This window comes from Artemia franciscana, chromosome 7, assembly GCF_032884065.1.
Source record: "Artemia franciscana chromosome 7, ASM3288406v1, whole genome shotgun sequence".
In the NCBI taxonomy this organism is placed as follows: domain Eukaryota; kingdom Metazoa; phylum Arthropoda; class Branchiopoda; order Anostraca; family Artemiidae; genus Artemia; species Artemia franciscana.
Genome location: NC_088869.1, coordinates 55,010,663 through 55,030,062, shown reverse-complemented (window position 1 = coordinate 55,030,062; position 19,400 = coordinate 55,010,663). Strand labels below are relative to the sequence as shown.

At 37.0% G+C, this 19,400-nt stretch overlaps 2 protein-coding genes across 4 annotated transcripts in view; one reads left to right on the top strand and one right to left on the bottom strand.

The window, feature by feature from the left end:
* LOC136029477 (uncharacterized) overlaps positions 1-1,686 on the bottom strand; it is a 51,794-nt gene extending 50,108 nt beyond the window's left edge. The window contains exon 1 of one of the 2 annotated variants that reach the window (XM_065707899.1): positions 1,473-1,686. The gene's annotated coding sequence lies outside the window, so the exon portion shown is untranslated. Of the gene's footprint in view, positions 1-1,054; positions 1,189-1,472 lie in introns of those variants that run through there. The other variant, XM_065707900.1, reaches the window with a different exon arrangement.
* The window catches only part of LOC136029478 (actin-histidine N-methyltransferase-like), a 145,974-nt gene that overhangs the window by 86,160 nt on the left and 40,414 nt on the right, over positions 1-19,400 (top strand). The window lies entirely within an intron of this gene.

Here is a 19,400-nt window from a genome sequence, read left to right as displayed (position 1 = left end):
GCCGGATCGCTCCTTACTACAGTTCGTTACCACGAACTGTTTGATACTACCCATGGTAACTGATCGGCGCAGCAAACCACCTTAGACAAACATAGCATTGCATGCTGCTTCTCCACCGTAATATGTTCGGATTTTTTGTTTTTACTTTCCTTCATGAAGGTGGGTTTCTTTAAAACTCTTTCTTATCCTGTCCCATTTGAAGGCATCCTTCTTTTTGTTTTGCACCACGTGGATTGCCAAAGAGGCAAAGAAAGGTGGATTGAACGAAATTTTTCTTATAGCTTGTTTTTTCATGGACGGTCATTTAAACGAGTGCCTGAAACTATCTTTTGAAAATGTTTCTGAAAAACATCCAGCATATCCTCAACCTCTTTCTAGCACTCCAGCACTCTTTGAAAACGATCAGGAGTAAAAATTCTAGATGAGGGACTATTGTGTATCCTGGAAAAGTGGTGAGGAAGAGGAAGTAAACTCTCAAGAATGAATCCAGAACCTCAATTATCCCTAGAGAAGGTCTTTTGAAGTGCTACCTTCATCTGTTTCCCTCCACAGAGTACTAATTTTCAATGATCTTTTTCAATCTTGTTGTATGAAACCTTGAGTAATGGATTTACAGTTGAAGTGGAGGCCCAAGGAACGTGTTGTGAGCCTCATATTTGCTCAATCCTGATATATAAGGTATAAAAGTATAGAAATATAATTTTTAGATCTAGGGGGAAAGCCTTGATATAGCCTAGCTTAAAATCCTGCCGAGATATCAGGAATTGCATGTTCAAAAACTAGAGCCAATAAAAAGAGACTGAGAATCCAAAATTAATGTAATTTTTTCCTTTTTTTTTAACTTAGATTGTCGTCTATGAAATCTTCTAAGACCTAAAAACTAGGAAAGGGTAGAGATAGTAGCTTTATAACAGCTTCATATTGTATATTTTAGGACCTGGACCCATTCGTAAAAGTTTTATTCACCTAACTCAGCTATTTTCCAAGGTAATAAGAAGCCGCTCAACTAGAACATGTTCATATTTTAGAAGCATGTCTGAGAAATGTCACTTACCCTATCTTCTAATATCCCAATCTTAGTTTTAAAACGGACTATCTTTTTATCCTTCCAATCTTTTTTCAACTGCGAGAAAACAGTATCTGCTTGATGAGATGAATTTGTGTGACTGTTCCTTATTTTGTTTTTATTTGTCTGTCTACAAACTTCGACCAGCCCTCCCCTCCCTCTGCCTTCCTCGTTTGCGGGCAATGAACTTTACTGAGTTCGGTTTTAAGCATACCAATGTTTTATAAGATATCCCGTGTGCTTGCTTGCTTGTGTTTGTTGTATTTATTAAAACAATATTTTTTTTTTATTTTTTACTTTAAAGATTAACGGGAAGAAACTTTGTATTTGAGGATTTTGTTAAGGCCTATTTACTTATTCATTTTCTTATCTAGGAATGGTTCAGATCAGGAGAATGAATATTTACCTTTAAAAAATGCTTTAGTATCCATATAACGCTTCAATATCAAACTTATTCACTAATGCAATAACAGATAACAATAATCCAGTTGTGTAAAAGTGAAACTGATGCTAATTAGCTAGATGCACAAAAACGCTCTTGAACACTCACTGTTGAAAAGTTACTTGAGAACAAGCCGTATAAAGTAAAAGTGAAGATATAGTCCGCTCATTTACTTAGTTATTTGAACATATGCGCAATAAGGCCATTCTTTTATATGCATGGCCAGACACAACTGAGAATGGGTATGACTTTCATGACGTATCATTATAAATTACACAAAAAAATTTATATGTCCGAAAATTATGGGGAGATTGTAAGAATGGCAACTGGTGGTGGTGTCGGAAAAATCACCAATGCCATTTAGTGTTTGGCAGTTTGCGCAAATCGTAATTCTTTTGAGCTCAAAATACATTACTGGGGAATAATTTTGACTAGAACTATCTTGAAAGTTCATTTCTCATCCCGGCTACTTTTAGGAGTAGTGAAAAGTGCCTCATATGCAATTTAACCCTGAGCTGATTTTGGAGCAAATACACTATCAACATCTCTTACGGATTCAACCTCTGACCTCCCTTATTTAGGAAGAATATACATACTACATATATATATATATATATATATATATATATATATATATATATATATATATATATATATATATATATATATATATATATATATATATATATATATATATATATATATATATATATATATATATATATATATGCAATGACCCAAAATTAAGTTTACAGTTATTAAACTGCCTTATATTACATAGTTGAAGTTACTTACTTAGGAATACTAACATGAAAAATTGCAATTACAGCTTGTCAAAACAAACTGTCAAGTCTGTCACCCATCCTTGCAGCAGTGGAAATTGAGCCCATTGCCTCATATTAATAAGCTGAGCTAGCCACTGTGCTGCCACAGGGTTAATAAGATATACAATTTGAAAATTTAGAGGGTCTGATAATCCTCGTGTAACTGGACCCCGTTCAACTGAGCCCTCGTCCAACTTATCTCTCTGTTAACTCAACTCTCGTTTGTTTGAACCCCCATTCAACTGAACTCTCTTTCAACTTAACCCCCGATTAACTGAACCCTCGTGCCACTCAACATCCCTCTAACTGTACCCTCGTTCAACTCAACCACCGTCCAACTCAAACCCTGTTTTAATGTATCCCATTCAATCTAATTCCATTCAACTCACACCTGGTGCAACTCAACCCTCACTCAACACAATATCTGTGCAATTCAACCCTACTCAACTCAACCCCCGTGTAAATCAATCCTCGTACAAATCAACCCCATTCAACTCAACCTTGTGTAGTTTACTCCACATTTAACTCAATCCTCTTGCAACGCATCCCCTGTTTGACTTAACCACCATTAAAATCAACCCCGTCTAGCTCAACTCTGGTCAAATCAACAATATAACTAGAAAATGTAATTCGGTCCGTTTTGTCAGAAATATAAAAGCTGACTCGAATGGAATGGTCTTTACTTATTGGTTAATTCTTATGCAAGTGTTGTTTATTTTTTATATGGCTTCCAATTCAAAACTATTCCCCTCCTCCCTCTAAAAACAATTTATCCTTCTGTCTTATATATTTGAAAATAGCGAAACTTTTCATGCCCATACACACTTGAATCTCATTATTACAGCAACAGCTGCAGCCTAGTACACCGAAAACCACGGCCCATTGTAGCCAAAACCTTAAGAACATGTTTAAAAAACTGTCTTGTGAGAAAGATGAGCTGTTAATGAAACAATTTGTTGTAACGAACTGTTAGTAAGGAGCGACGCGGCTCAATAATACCTGAAGCTCTAAAAAATGGAATTTTGATACAAACAGATCGTGGTTACGAACTGTAAGTAAGGAGCGACGCTGCTCAATAGTAACCGAAAGTCTAAAAAACGGAATTTTGATTCCGGTAGATATATCAAAAAAATCGGTTTGTTATGCTGATTCCAAACATATAATTTTAGTTTTAACTCAGCTGAGCTTATTTCACTAAGTTTAGTTTTACCCATCAAAGGCTACAAGCCTGAGAAAATTTACCTGATGTTCGAAAAAAGGGGTAAACACCCTCTAATAGTCAAATAATCTTAATGAAAATCACACCAACAGATTCAACGTATCAGAGAACCTTACTGTATCAGAGCTCCTATCTGCAAAAATGTGGAATTTTGTATTTTTTTGCTAAAATACAGATCACGAATGCGTGTTTATTTGTTTGTTCTTTGTTTTTCCCAGGGTTAATTTTATTGACCCAGTTGACCTAGAATATCAGAAGAGGGCTTATTCTAACGGAAATTAAAAGTTGTAGTGCCCTTGTTAAGTAACCAAAAAGATTGGAGGGTAAACTAGGTCCCCTCCCACGCCCTTTTCCAAAATCGTTAAATCAAAAATTCGAACAATTTTTTTTTTATTTAATGTGTCAAAAGAATTGGCTTATTATGTTGATTCCAAATATATAAGATTGATTCGGTTAAATGTTTCCCATCAAAGGCTTCAAGCCTGATGAAATTTGCCTCATTTTTGAAAAAGGTCCTAAAATCCAAAGAATCTTAATGAAAATCCCACCGTCAGATTCAACGTATCAGAGAACTACACTGTAGAGGTTTCAAGCTCCTATCTGCAAGAATGTAGAATTTTGTATTTTTGGCCAGAAGAAAGATCACAGATGCGTATTTTTCTTAGGGGTGATTGTAACGAACCAATCATCCTGAAATATTGGTAGAGGGCTCATTCAGACGGAAATTGGAAGTTTTCGTGCCCTTTTTAAGCGACCAAAAAGATTCGAGGGTGAAGGGCCCCACTCCCACGCCACTTTTTACCCAAAATCGTGTTGTCAAAATTTTTAGATAGCCTTCTGTTCAGTATAGTTGAAAGGTATAAAAACCTTTAGAGACAAGATGACCCCCTACAGCCCCTGGGGAAAGGTCTATAAGTAATTAAGTAATGAAAGTTTTTTAGTACTTTTTAAAAGGAGCTTATTGTTCTAACTAAAGGAACATAATCTTCCAGGAATCCTTCTTAAAAGATCGGGACGAAAATAAAATTTTAGCGTAAAGAGCAAGGTATTGTGGAGGAGTAACCTCATCATACAAGTACTAATTTCCGTTAGTTTAAAGTTTCAATGTTGCTCCTTACTTTCAATTATAAAAACTTGATTTTTTTTTATTTAATTTCTGTCGTTTTTTATATAATGCCAGGAAACCTGGCTACTCCTTCACGGAAAAAATCCCTCCTCCCCAAAGATTTATTCTCTAGGCAATTCATTCCTGGTGAAAATTTACCCTGGACAATTATCCTTGACATCTCCACGCGTAAAATTGAGATGGAAAAGAGAAACCAAGACATACGAAGAATTTTGTATAGTAATTCTGACAATCCCCCCAGTGTAAAAATTCCCCTGAAAAATTCACCCTAGGAAACTTCCCTCTCAATTTCATGGAAAATTATCCCGAGGAAAATCCCACCAGTAAAAAATCCTTCTCTTACGAAAAATGTATGCATACTTCCCAGTAACAGATACTCTGCGTAAATAATAGGCACATTTTGTAAATTAAAGACCTATCCCCAGTGGCTGTGGGAGGACTATTATATCCCCAAAGGCATAGTTATTTGGCCTTTCAACTATGCTGAACAAAATGCATATCTCAAAATAGTGACTGGACGATTTTGAGAAAAAAGATAAGTGGGAGAAGGCCTAGTTGCCGTCCAATTTGGGTCACTTAAAGGGCACTAGAACTTTTAATTCCGTTCGAATGAGCCCTCCTCACGATATTCTAGTAGCATTGATTCGATAAGATCACCCCCTGGGAAAAAGAAACAAAAAAACAGAGAAGTAAACACGCATCCGTGATCTCTCCTTCTGGCAGAAAATTCAAATTTCTCATTTTTTCAGATAGGCGCTTGAAACCTCTACAGTAGAGTTATCTGAAACGCTGAATCTGAGAGTGTGGTTCTTATTAAGTTAATTTCATTGGGTTGAACTGTGACTTTTGGGGCGTGTTTTTCCTCCCCTTTTTTAAAAATTATGCGAATATTCTCAGGCCTTTGATGGGTAAGATTAAACTTAGATTAAACGTATATATTTGAAACCAGCATAAAACCTCGATTGTTTTGATGTGTCTATTGGTATCAAAATTCCTTTTTTGGAGTTTTGGTTACTATTGAGCCGGATCTTTCCTTACTTACAGTTCGTTACCACGAACTGTTTGATAGTGGTTCGTTTTGGAAGGTATTCTGTATTTCGAAACGCTATTTTTTTTTTTTTTTTTTTTTTTTTTTTTTTTTTTTTTTTTTTTTTTTTTTTTTTTTACGTCAAATACATTTTGCTTTACTCTTCTAAGTAATAATAATAATAATATTATTTTTGCCCGCTCATACAAAACAGTATTAACTTTTTCATTCGCACTCTTAAACCGGATGTAGAGGCAAAAAGTCGAATAATGTTTCTAACGCCTTTTTTTCTGCACTTGTTTCGGTAGACGGCACACCGACAATTGGGTCTACTATATTTTGAGATCTTAAAACGAATGTGTTTCTCTCTTAGAGTGGGTGTCAAAGCAAAAACTTGAGGTATTTGCAGAGTATAGACCGGAGTTTTAGTGTGTCACTTTTGAGTGAACCAGTCCCATAGCCAAGATACATAAAGCAGGTGAGGGAGAGCAACCGCTGCGTAAAGCTTTGCAAGAATCTTCCTGTTCAAGCTGAATTTCAGAGGGACAAGCTTCCTTCTAACTTGACAAGCTTCCCTTAACTTGAACGAATACTTTTGGTAATATTCTCGATTATTAGTAAACGAGAACTTCCGACATCATTACCGTAAGAGCTCTTTAAAGTTAAACTTTGACGTAAAGAGGATAGTTGCCGTCCTCACATTTAGGATATCCCTTAGTATGGTATTAAAGACAAATAGAAATAAAACAAAAAAAATAAATTTGCTTCCTAATCCGATTTAGATTAAAACGAAAAGACAGTACTTTTTGTAATAGAATCTGGCCCGAGATATATGGCCGGATGGATTTTTGAAAATATATCACCTTGCTTCTGTAAAACTTTTCTAGCCCTCTTGAAGTTTCTTTGATTAATGTCCTAAAAAGTCGGATCGAAACATGCAGTTTGTAGAGATTTTTGTTTGATATCTGGCAGACAAAGAAATACCTAAGACTATCTTTAGACAATTCTTCTGAAAACACCTAGCATATCTTACTCAACATTTTGAATCGCTCACGTTCCAGGGCTAAGCTTTACCTCTGTCATTCACGTGGTTTTCAATATTCAAATTTTTCTGAATATGTATCTTCCTATCCTTCATCAAAATTGTCAACTTCGACAGAACACCACGCCGCTTGGCTGTTTTACTTTTTACATCTCCACTACATTTACTATGCTTCGAATGGTCACCCACTCTCTGCTACCTGGTGTACATCTTGGAGTGTCACTTATGCAACACGTGGCGCCAGCTCCTCTGGGCATGGCAAAGTTTCCGCAATGCTTATAACAGTTGCGCTACGTATGGCACGCGTCATCTGCTGTGAGTGGGGTCTGGAAGTTGACCCCCCTCGTCATGATTTAAAATTAATACTACTCAGGCAATTGAAGCTGTGCACTTGATCGAGTTTCCTGACATCTCTCCTTTGTCCTCGTTTATTCCTCAGCTAAGGTCCTACTCGTATCCTAGTCTAATTAAAGAATCATATAAACAATCAGACGAAATCAACTCTTCTTTGTGTCATCTGCTCTGGACTGTATATGCTCGTGTGAGCAATAGTTATAAGCTATTTACTGGGTAGAAAGTAATCAACTAATCACGAACCATTGGCAATAGTGTATCTGACACGTATCGTTTTTTATATATAAAAAAAATACTTGGCCTTGTCATTTCATTTATGCTTGGCCCAGTTAGTAAATATGCATTTCATGTACTTAACAATATGTTACCGTGAATGTCCGAAACCTGGTTAATGTCGACATTTACCGTTGAATGCCCGAAATCCCTTTTCAAATTGAATACTTATTCATCAATGATAGTAGTCAAACTTTTTTTTATTTGTCTTTGGCATACAAAAAAGAAATCGGTGGAGTGGGGACACTAAAGTTAAAGCTTGGGCAATAAAGGCCGTTGCCTCCACGACCAAAATATATGGCAATACTCGCTAGGCCATTGGTGCCCCTTGGGATTAGTATTTTGAGATAAGGCTTGTCTATCTTTTTGTCCCCTTTATGGAAGAACCCTCCTGGATAATGTCAAGGCGTCCACCATTGTCTTTTTTCTGCGATCTCGATAACCCAACCCGCCAGTTTTAGACCGGCTTGCGCAGACAAAACTCGTCCCTCAAAAGAAATTGGAGAGTCACCCACAACTCTTCATCCATGAGCGCGAAGCAGCAATGGATCTTCTTAACCGCTACAATACTTTTTTCTTTCTCTTCAGATTGCTCCTCAAGGGAGTAGTTCCTGCGCCACGGTCCGTGTATCTACAGGTCATATATCTACAGCTACTACTAACACCTCACTGCCAACACAGCTAAGCACGCTCCTCCTCCATCCTAATCTATTCAAAGCCTCCCTCTTTACACCCTCCCAAGAAGTTTTCATTTCCATTAAATTTTTCCTTGAAACATCTTACCACCCCACTCGGAGACAACGTGCTTTTCGTTTGCCCCTAGATGGTTGGTTTTTGGCAATCAGCCATCCTTCACCCGCAGAATGTGTCCTAGCTATGAAAACCTTTATCTCATTATAGCCCTAGAAAGTGGATTGAACTGCATTTTGTTTACAGCTTTCTGTTTGAGATACGGTCAGTCAGTTAGTCGGGTGCCCAAAACGATCCGTAGGCAATTTCTCTGGAAAATATCTAGCAAATCCTCCTCTGTCTTTCGGTGTAACCACGACAAGAACCATTCTCGAACACTGTTATCCTACCTAGGTAAGTGAAGTTGCCCGGTTGATCGATCTTCTCTTTGCCCAACATCACCTCTTCACATTCATTTATTCCTAGTCTTAGCGACTTAGTCTTCTTAACATTAAGTTTTAAATCTATTTTTGCACCCTGACCTCTCTTTACCTCCAAAAATTCATTCATTTTGTTAACATTTTAATTTAGGATGCTCAAATCGTCAACATAATCTATGTCTAGAAGAGTTTTATTTCCCAGATGGATTCCATACTCTCTCATTGCCTTTTCTGTCCTCCTTTGGACATAGTCCATCAAAATGATCTGTTTAAATGGGGATATAACGCAACACTGCTTAACTCCTGATTTAATACAAAACCAGCTACTAATCTCATTTTCTGCCTTAGCCGCGCCAAAATTATTCTCATATATAGCACTAATCTTAAAAAAAGCCTAACTTTTTCGCATACTGACCAATGCTCTGCTTAGCGCAGGTACATGTCTCTTGATTCATCGCCTTCAACCGGGAGTGAGATGCGTGGTTGGGGGCAAATCTCCTGACGCAGCCCGTGTTATCCCCCCAGATTTCTCCACGTACCCGTTTAGAGCTTGGTCGACTGTGGCTGAGCTTACAGAGTCAAACCATTGACTCCGTTCTAAACAAAATAGCCAGCGACACAAGGACTCGAAACCCTGTTCTCAGGATTTCAAGTCCGTTGCGTTAACCACTCAGCTAGGAAGGTTCATAGCACTAATCACTTTAATGTGTTTATCTGGTATGCTAAAGCTCTTCTATCAGCTGAAGCGAATGCTTGCTCATAATAAGAAGTAAAAGGGTTTGATGACTTTGGCACTTACAATTTTTATTCTGAGAGGAAAAATTGGGTCGACAAATCCCCTCCCCTTCCTAAAATCACACTGTTCTGCTCTTAAAATATTATCCAAAGCATCTAAAAGTTTAAAATTATCATCATCCCAAGCAATTTGTTTTCTCCAGAAACCAATCTAATGCCTCTTTAATTACCATATTCACTCTTATCACCTGTATTATAGAGTGGTTTAATTAAAGTTTTCCTAAAATCGCTAGGTACATTCCCTCTTTTAAAAATTATATTCATAATCTTCAAAAGTTTACCTCTAACTTCGCAACCACCGTATTAAAAAAAAACTCGTTTACGAAACTATCAGCACCTGATGCTTTATTATTTGTTAATTCTTTTAGTACTGTCACTAATTCTTCTTCACAAAATAAACCGTCCTCCATTTCCGAAGTGTCATAAACCTTTTATTCTTTTCTTTATCTTGTCCTGTAACTCTATCACGGTAGCACATTCTCAAAATGTTCTGTCTATTTTTTTAAACTCTTTCCCTATCACTAATTGTGGTCTCGTTCCTATCTTTAACTGAAACCAATCCAGATTGATTATTCACTCTCAGTTTTCTAAGGCGCACCTTCCACATGCTCAAACATGGTCAGTTTTCTGGTTGTATCTCCCAGCCAGGCCGAATAATGGTACTATTTCATTATCATAATTTTTATATTTTAACGGTTTCTCCACTTTCCTTCCATCCCTTTGATTTTCATATGGTATATCACTCGAACAATTTTTCTACAAGCCACTTCTCCACTCTATTAAACATTAAACACTTTCACCAATAATTCAAGCTGCGTTTCTAACTTTCCTCCGCTATCAGCGATTTCGTAAAACCATTTTCCTAAAATTAGTCCGTTCATCTTCAGATTTGTCATATTTTAAGCTCTCACGTTAAGTTCTCAACTTTTCCTGGAAAGTGTGTCTCAAGTTCTCATCCTGAAATTTACCAACGTCATAGCTTCCCGGAAGTTATAGCCAGGAATCATATCTCCTGGGGAATTAACCTACGGGCATGGTTTAGGAAGTCATTACTGGCTTTAATCCGTCCAATCCTCGCATCATATTCCTCAAAATACATTGCCTCATGGACATATACTAGGCGGGACGGCTGGCGACTAGACGCTATGCTCAGGGGCACCACGAGATGCTTCATACCACTCACCATACAATCTGAAGTGGCAGAATTTGTGAAGAGGATATATATTAACTAGTTAATCGTTGCGATAAGTACATCAGTTTAAACTTTCATGAGTTTTACTTTAAGAGTGTGCTTTCCATGTTTTTAGAATAAGAAAGTTTCCTTTATTTTATATCTTTTCCATTCCAAAACATAATTTACTTTATTAACAGCCATCTGAACATAGTCAAGAGGTACGAAGAAAACTTAAAAAATCAGAAGTTTTACAACTGGAGGGGGCTAGAGATCCTGAAAATATCTTTAATATCTAGGATTTCTGAGGATCCTTTCTTCTAATTTTGGGGAATTTCGCCATCGTGACAAATATCATTAGCAGTGCTACTATACCAGGTCCAGGGCTTACAGCCTGAGGCTCTAAAGATTGGAAAATCCAATTTGGGTCATTGACCCACTTACATGACCATACTATAAGAGACACAACATTAGCATAATCCAGCCGGCATCTCATTTTTATATACCTGTCTGGACATGATTAACAAAGAAAGTTAAAATATGTGTTTTAACGATTTAATTATATGAATAAATTTTTTATTTGGGATTGAATGAAACTGGTCTTGACAGGCGCTTGCGTAAAGTAAATTGGACACATTTTATAATACAGACCGAAATTTAATGAATCAAAAAAGACAAATCTATGGTCATCCCTGTCCCTCTTTGAGGGGCCCTAATGTCTCTCCCCCAATCTTTGTCCCCTTTCTGTTTTGGGACTCACTTAAGAATGAATTATAAATAAATTTGTTATTTGGAATTGAATGAAACTGGTCTTCACACGTGCTTGGGTAAAGTAAATTGGACACATTTTAATACGGACTGAATTTTAATGGATAAAAAAGACACATCCAAGGTCATCTATGTCCCACCTCAAAAAATACCAATGCCCCTTCCCCAACTTTTTGTCCTCTTTCCTTTTTTGGAAGGGGGAGGGTCCCCCTCCCATTTTTTTGTAAGAAGTATTTTTTGGACTGGTGAACATTGTTTTTGAATTTTTTTTATTCGGATTCCTCCGTGGTACTCTGTGGCTGGTCATCGACACTACCGAGTTTATTATATGCTCTTAATCAGTGTTTTTGTACATTGGAATGATAAACACTTGTATCGTATTTTTAAAATGCGAAGATGGAATATTCCAAGAAAGTATGTGCACGTGATAAAGTTACAGTTGCATTGAATGCCGACAAAGACAAATATTTGAAGTGTAAAACAAGTACTAGTGATAACACTATTGGAAACGTATGCGTACGTTGTCATGTCGGTTGGAGATTAGATTTTTTTGGAGTTCAGAAAAGATTCAACATTCATGTTGGTGGATAGATGAGAGTAGCATTTCCAGAGAGGTTAGTGCTCAAAGAGAATGTAAGCCTGAAACTAATAGTTGACGATGAGAGTTAACATCTTGCTATTGTTGGTATATGCTACACATTACTTATAACAAGTTACCTGTTAATAGATCCTATTGCCGGCTTTCTGGTATTCGCATTCAAATTAAAGCAAAGGGAAAAGAAAGGCCTCCTGCTTCACTTATGTCAAAATGAATATCTTGTCTATGTGCCAAAATTTCGAACTATGTAAAAACAATGTGTTAATAGACCGTGTATTCGAAAGAAAAATGAAAAGAGTATTGGCAGACAATATAACATATAACAGAGATAATATAATATAAGAGACAGAGAGAGAGAGAAAAGCAAATACCCGCTAAGGCGCAGGGGGCACAGAGAGAGAGAGAGAGAGAGAGAAGAGAGATACAAACACACAGATTCAGACACACGAACACACAAAGACAGACACGGGGACAAGCAAATATCCGCTCAGACACATAGGCACAGAGATTGAAACAAAAAATACCTAATAACACGGTCAAACACACAAAGCCAAACACGGGGGCAAGGAAGCATCCGCTCGGACACACAGACACAGAGAGAAAGATAAAAACACCTACAAACACACCAAGATAGACACGGAGACAAGCAAAAATCCGTTCAGACCAAAGGCAAGGAGAGAGAGACAAAGACATACAAACACACAGACAGACAAGGGGACAAATGTGGATCCCCTCAGAAAGAGAGAGAGAGAGAGAAAGAAACATATACAAACAAATAGATTCAGCTATACAAACAAGCAAAGACAGACACGGAGACAAGCAATCATCTGCCAAGACACATAAGCACAGAAAGAGAGACAAACACATAGAGTCAGACACAAAATGACAGACAGGGGACAAGCAAACACCCGCGAAGACACACAGGCACTGAGAGATAGGCGAAAACATCTATTAACACACGGAATCAGACACTCAAAAATACAAAGAGATTCACGGGGACAAGCAAACATCCGCTCATACACACAGGCTCAGATAGAGGGACAAAAAGAAACATACAAACACACAGAGTCAGTCCCACAAATACACAAAGACTGACACAGAGACACGCAAACATCCCGCTTGGACACATAGGTACAGGGAGAGAGAGAGAGACAAGCGAATAAACGCTCAGTCGTACAGGTACAGAGAGAGAGAGAGAGAAAAGCACCTATAAAAACTTAGTCAGACACATAAAGACAGACAGAGAAACAACCAAACATCCGCCAAAACACACAAACGTACTATGACAGTTACGGGGACAAGAAAACACCCGCTCAGACACATAGGCACAGAGAGAGACAAGCAAACAGCTGCTCAGACACACCTGCATGAGGAAAGAGAGGCAAAAACACCTACAATCACACAGAGTTAGACACACAAACGAAGAAATACAGACAGAGGGACAAGCAACCATTCGCTCAGACAAACAGGCAGAGAGTGACAAAAGCGCATACAAACACACAGAGACAAAGGCATATATACAAACACACAAAGACAGACACGGGGACAAGCAAACATCCGCTCAAACAGATAGACACAGAGAGAGAGAGAGAGAGAGAGAGAGAGAGAGAGAGAGAGAGAGAGAGAGAGAGAGAGAGAGAGAAGCAAATATCCGCTCAGACACGAAGGCACACAGCGAGGATGAGAGAGAGACAAAAACACATACAAACACATTCAGACATGCAAACAGACAAAACAGACACGGGACAAGCAAACATCCGCTACGAAAATCAGAGAGAGAGAGAGAGAGAGAGAGAGAGAGAGAGAGAGAGAGAGAGAGAGAGAGAGAGAGAGAGAGAGAGAGAGAGAGATACTAACACACAGACAAAGTCAGGCACACAAAGACAGACAGAGAAACAAGCAAACATCCACATAGACACACCTGTATATAGAGAGGGAGAGAGACAAAAAAACACATACGAACACACAGAGTCAGACATACAGACATACAAAGAGAGACACTGAAACGTGCAAACAGCCACTCCGAAATACAGGCATAGTGAGAGAGACAAGCAAACAGCCAGTGGACACAGAAGCAAAGAGAGGGAGACAAGCAAATACCTGCTGAGACAAATATGTACAGAGAGAGAGAGAGAAAGAGAGAAGCAAACATTCGCTCATACACACAGGCACAGTAAGAGAGAGAGAGATACACAAACATCTACAAACACCCAGAGTCAGACACACAAACACACAAAGACAGACAGAGAAACAAACAAACACCCACTCAGACACACAGGCACAAAGAGAGAGAGAGAGAGAACAGCAAGCACACAGAGTCAGGCATACAGACACACAAAGATAGACACAGAGACAAGCAAACACCGGCTCAGACACACAGGCACACAGAGAGTAACAAAAACACCTATAAACAAACATATTCAGACACAAAAAGACATGAAGAGAGACAGAGAAACAAGCAAACGTCAGCCCAGACACACAGGGACAGAGAGAGAGAGACAAGCAAATACCCACTGAGACACACAGGTACGGTGGGAGAGAGAGAGAGACAAAACACACACAAACAGACTTAGTCAGACCCACAACCACACAAAGACAGACACAGAGACAAGCAAACATCCGCTCAGAAAAAAAATCCAAAGTAGCAAATCAAAGAAAATCAAAGATTTTTTTATCATTTTTGCCATTATTATTCACTTTAAATTGACTCTCACACTGTTGATAACAAACTAACTAACACACAGTAGGTTTTTCTTTCCCTCTCTCTGTGTCTGTGTGATTGAGTGGATGTTTGTCTCTCTCTCTCTCTCTCTCTCTCTCTTTTTTCTCTCTCTCTCTCTCTCTCTCTTGTTCTCTCTCTTTATGCCCGTGTGTCCGAGCTGTTATTTGCTTGTCTCTTTCTCTCTGTCTCTCTCTGTGGATATCTGTATGAGTGTGTTTGCTTATCTTTCTCTCTCTGTGATGTGTGTCTGACTGCCTGTTTGCTTGTCTCTCTTTCTCTGTGGTTTTGTTTCTGAGTGGGTGCTTGCTTGTCTGTTAGGATTTTGGAAAAAAGTTCAGCTCATTTCTCTGAAACTTTGTTAAAATCCCTGTTAACCTATCTCATATTCTAATATACCCCCTATGATACTGCTAGTAGTATTTCTGTCTCTAAAAATTCTATTTCTTACATTTCCGAATTTTAATAAACATTCTAAACGATAGACTTGCTAGCGTACCCTAAAAATATTAGAAAAAGAACAAAGTAATGCATAAATTAGTTTTATTGAAGTAACGACATGTAGAATATCACCATAAAAATAAAAATGAATGTTTTAAATCCATTCCATAAATGCTTCATCATATTTTCTCTTGACATGGCTCTTATTCCATTTTTGGGTCATACGGGAGTTTTAATATGGTTTCAGCTACAATCGCATCACACATTTCATGGTAGGTATTAATGGGTTCGTTGATTATATCTGCTGGTATACGATCAATGGTAGTAATAATGTTCACCTGTGCTTTGTTTTTCATACCCTTTATACCCTGTTGTCATATTGTCTGTCAATACCCTTTTTATTCTGGTTTTAATTTCCCTGTCTATTACCACATTTTTTTTTACATAGTTTTCAATTTTGGCTCATAGACAAGATACGCATTATGACATTAGTACAACAGTAAGCCTTTCTTTTTCTATTTGCTTTCATACAAATACCAGAAAGATAGCGATAGGATCTTTTAATATGTAACAGATTACCACCAAGAGTAGCAAGAAAATGGCCCTCATCGTCAACTATTAGTTTCAGGCTTGCATTCTGTTTGAGCACCAACCTATCGAGAAATGCTACTCTCACATATCTTCTATCATGAATTTTGAATCTTTTCCGAACTCCAAAGAAATCCAATCCCTCATTGTCATGACAACGCTCGCGTAAATTCCAATAATGTTGTCACTAGTACTTGTTTCATAGTTCAAACATTTGTCTTTGTCCACATTTAACGCAACGATAACTTTTTAATTTGCAAATACTTTCTTGGAATATTTCATCTTCACTATTTTAAATATGATGCAAGCGTTTATCATTCTAATGTACAAAAAATACTAATTAAAAATATACCATAAATCAGGTAGTTTCGATGACCAGCCGTAGAGTACCACGGAGGCCGTCTCATAAAAAAAAATCAAAAAAAACCATGTTCACCCGTCCAAAAAAAATACTTCTTACAATCAAAAAGATTTTGAGTCTAAAAGTTTCAAGTCCAACAAATTGGGGGGGGGGCAAAAAGTTGGGAAAGGGCATTAGGGCCCTTGGATGTTGGACATGGATGACCATGGATTTGTCGCTTTTTGAATCATTAAAATTTGGTTCGTTTTATTAAATGTGTCCAATTTACTTTACCCAAGTGCAAGTCAAGACGAGTTTCGTTCAATCCCTAATAAAAAAAATTAGTCATATAATTAAATCTTCTAAACACATATTTTAACTTTCTTTGTTGATCATGTCCAGACAGAAATATGAAAATGAGATTCCTTCTGGATTATGCTAATGATGTGTCCCTTATAGTATGGTCATGTAAGTAGGTCAATGACCAAAATTGCATTAAAGCCCTGGACCTGGTATAGTAACACTACTATCTGTCCTAGAAAACTCGTGAATTGTTTTGAAAAACACAGATTTGCCAGAATTGTTTTATTCAACAAAATACTGATGAGATCCTAGTTGGAAACAGAATACCAGGTTTTTATGATTTCTCCGTGCTCCAAGAATCGAAGTAATTAGAAAAAATTAAAATCTGATTATAAAAAAAGGACTACTACTTTTTTATAAATTACTTTGTCTTTATCGGAAAATATGCGTCTGAAAATACTTTTTAATTTTCTAAAAATAAACTCGGCTCTCAATAGGCTTTTATTCCAAACAAAATACCTTGGTTTCAAATTAGAAATGAATTGGATTGGCTCGTTTGTTTTTAGGATGCAAGAACGGGGGGCAAAGGAGGAGTGTTGGGGCCTAATCCTAGCTGCCCGTCTAACTGTCTTTCCTCCTTAAGACACAATCGGCATTTCCTGAATTCTTTCGATAAGAAAATAGGAACTTATATTGCTGTATGCATCATCACTGTTACACCTATACGTCCTATCTGACATTTTCATACTTCTAAGCTAATTGCCAAAATCCGTTTTCTAAGCTGTTTTCAAATTGAGGATGAGCAGGAGATGTACATCAGGAGGAAAAGAGTGAGACTTACATTCCTCTGCTGATCCTCCCTCTGAATTCATATCAAAAACGGTTTTGGATAGTTATTTCCAAAGTTTGGAAATTTCCGATGCGACCTTTAGAGGTAACAGTGACGATACCTCTACTGTGCGTCCTGCATCTAGCTTTTGGCAATGATTCCCTGTTGGATTTTAAATTTAATCGAAAATCCAATTTTTTTATTTTGAATTTTTTTATCTAAATGGGAGGAGGCTGTTTCTTTTTAAGCTAATTCACACTGTACACCTTATCATGTTCGGGCTTACCGCTTAAAAAAGTCAGTCAGCGTCAGTGAATCCCTTACTCAAAGATTTTTTTTTTCAAATTGTCTCTAAATGTTAACTGCAAAGTTTGCAACAGTTACATATTCGGAATCAGTAGATAATTAGGTCTTTTACGGTAATGAAAATTAAATAAAATATATAATAAAAAGAGGAAAGCTAATCAAAATCCTTAACTTTGAAGCCAGGTCAAAAAAAAATTGTTTACTGAGCAAATAGAATCCAAACTTCAATTATTTTTGTGGGGGAAGATGAATTTAGGATTAGATAGAAAGCTGATGTCCAAAACTAGTTCGTGTAAAGAAAAAATCTTTTTGAAACATCTGAAGTCAGTGTATGTTGGAGTCTGCATTTTTTTATCTTTTAGTAAAGCTTTTGAAAGCTTTTACAAATCTTTTTAGTATTTTTTTCCTACTAATAGAAAAAATGTTGGCTCTATCAGTTGTCTTATTGAAAAAAAAACGCTTATCCTCAGCTTTTTTCTCGTTTTTACTTTAGGCCAGTAATAGATGAAAAACGAATAAAGTAAGAATTTCTCTATTCTGGTTTTCAAATTATCTTCATCGAGAAAATATCAAGTTATTAGTTCATTTTGAATTAACTACTCTTCCCCCTCCCCTCTCCCGCACAAAAAAGAACAACAAAAATTTAGTTCTTTCAAACCTTACATTTTTTTTCACTTTCAATCTAATATAGTTATCCGCCAGAAATACGTGCTGTTTCGTCAGCTACGTAGTATACTTTTTGTTTATTTGATTGTTGCTTAAGGCAGATACTCAAACCCATTTTTTGTATATAATTTCCCTTTCATATTTTATGAACAGTTTTGTTTTTATACCAAAGCTTCGCCAAACCATCAATTAATTTCGTCTTTTGACCGTTAATCTTTTCTGTTAATACAATTTCTTCAATATTCTAAATTACTTCTAACCCAAGGGGAAACCAACAGACCACGGAAAAGCTGACTAAAAAGAGAATATTTAGTGTTGGGTTATTATTTTAATTCCTGTTGAAATCAATGTATTTTCCAGGCCTTCTAGACATTGTACCATAATGGAGTATTGAAGGTAAATTTTGGGATAGATTGAATCTTGAGTACCATGATTACATTCAGTTTACATTAGGATCATGTTTAATTAAATAAAAACAACTTTTTCAACTGAAAGTAAGGAGAAACATTAAACTTTCCCTATATTTCCCTATATTAGAGGGGCTGCCCCTTCCTAATCTCTCGCTCTTTACGCGAGAGCTCTTTAAAAATACTTTTCATTCAAATTCAGTGGCTTCTCTATTTCAGGAGTCATTCTTAAAAACAGCGACGAAAAGTCTGAATTTAGCCTTAAGATCTTGGAATAAGAAACTGGTCCCCACATTGCGGAATAATTTCTGTTCATTTCAAATTTTAATGTTGTTCCTTCCTTTCACTTGAAAAAGACTGCTTTTTATTTATTTAGCTTCTGACTATTTTTTAAATTTCCCCCTAAGAAATCCCCCCGAAAACTTTCCTTCCCAAAGATAATTCTCTCCAAGGAAAATCTCCCTCGCAGAAAATTAATCTGAACAAATTTCATATATTTCAGAATGATAAATTTCCTTGTTTAGAGTTTTGGTTACTTTTAGGCCGAGTTGCTCCTTACATACAGTTCGACACCCGTACCGGATTTCTCTATGGACTGTGTTTACTTTCATATTTACTCAGGTTATAGAAGCAGAAATGATGAACCTTTGACTTAGAGGCCGTCATAGGTGCGCAAAGGTCTTATCTATACAGACGTGTCAGATATATAGGAGGGGGTTAGGAGACAGGAAACATTTTTTCTCATTTTTATGTGTTTTTCGGACGGGGTGAGGTTGAAACAAACATTTTTAGATTGGATATGGTTATTTAGGCTACTTTTTCGCTTTTGTGTAACATTTTCTTATTTTTTTTTATTTTATTGAAATTTTATATGCACACAAAGCTTGGGCTTAAAACTAGAATGCAATAAATCCGGTTGTAATTCGGATAATACGTGGGAGGAGGGGAATGTTTTTTCCGGAATCGTGTCACCAACATATTACCAGC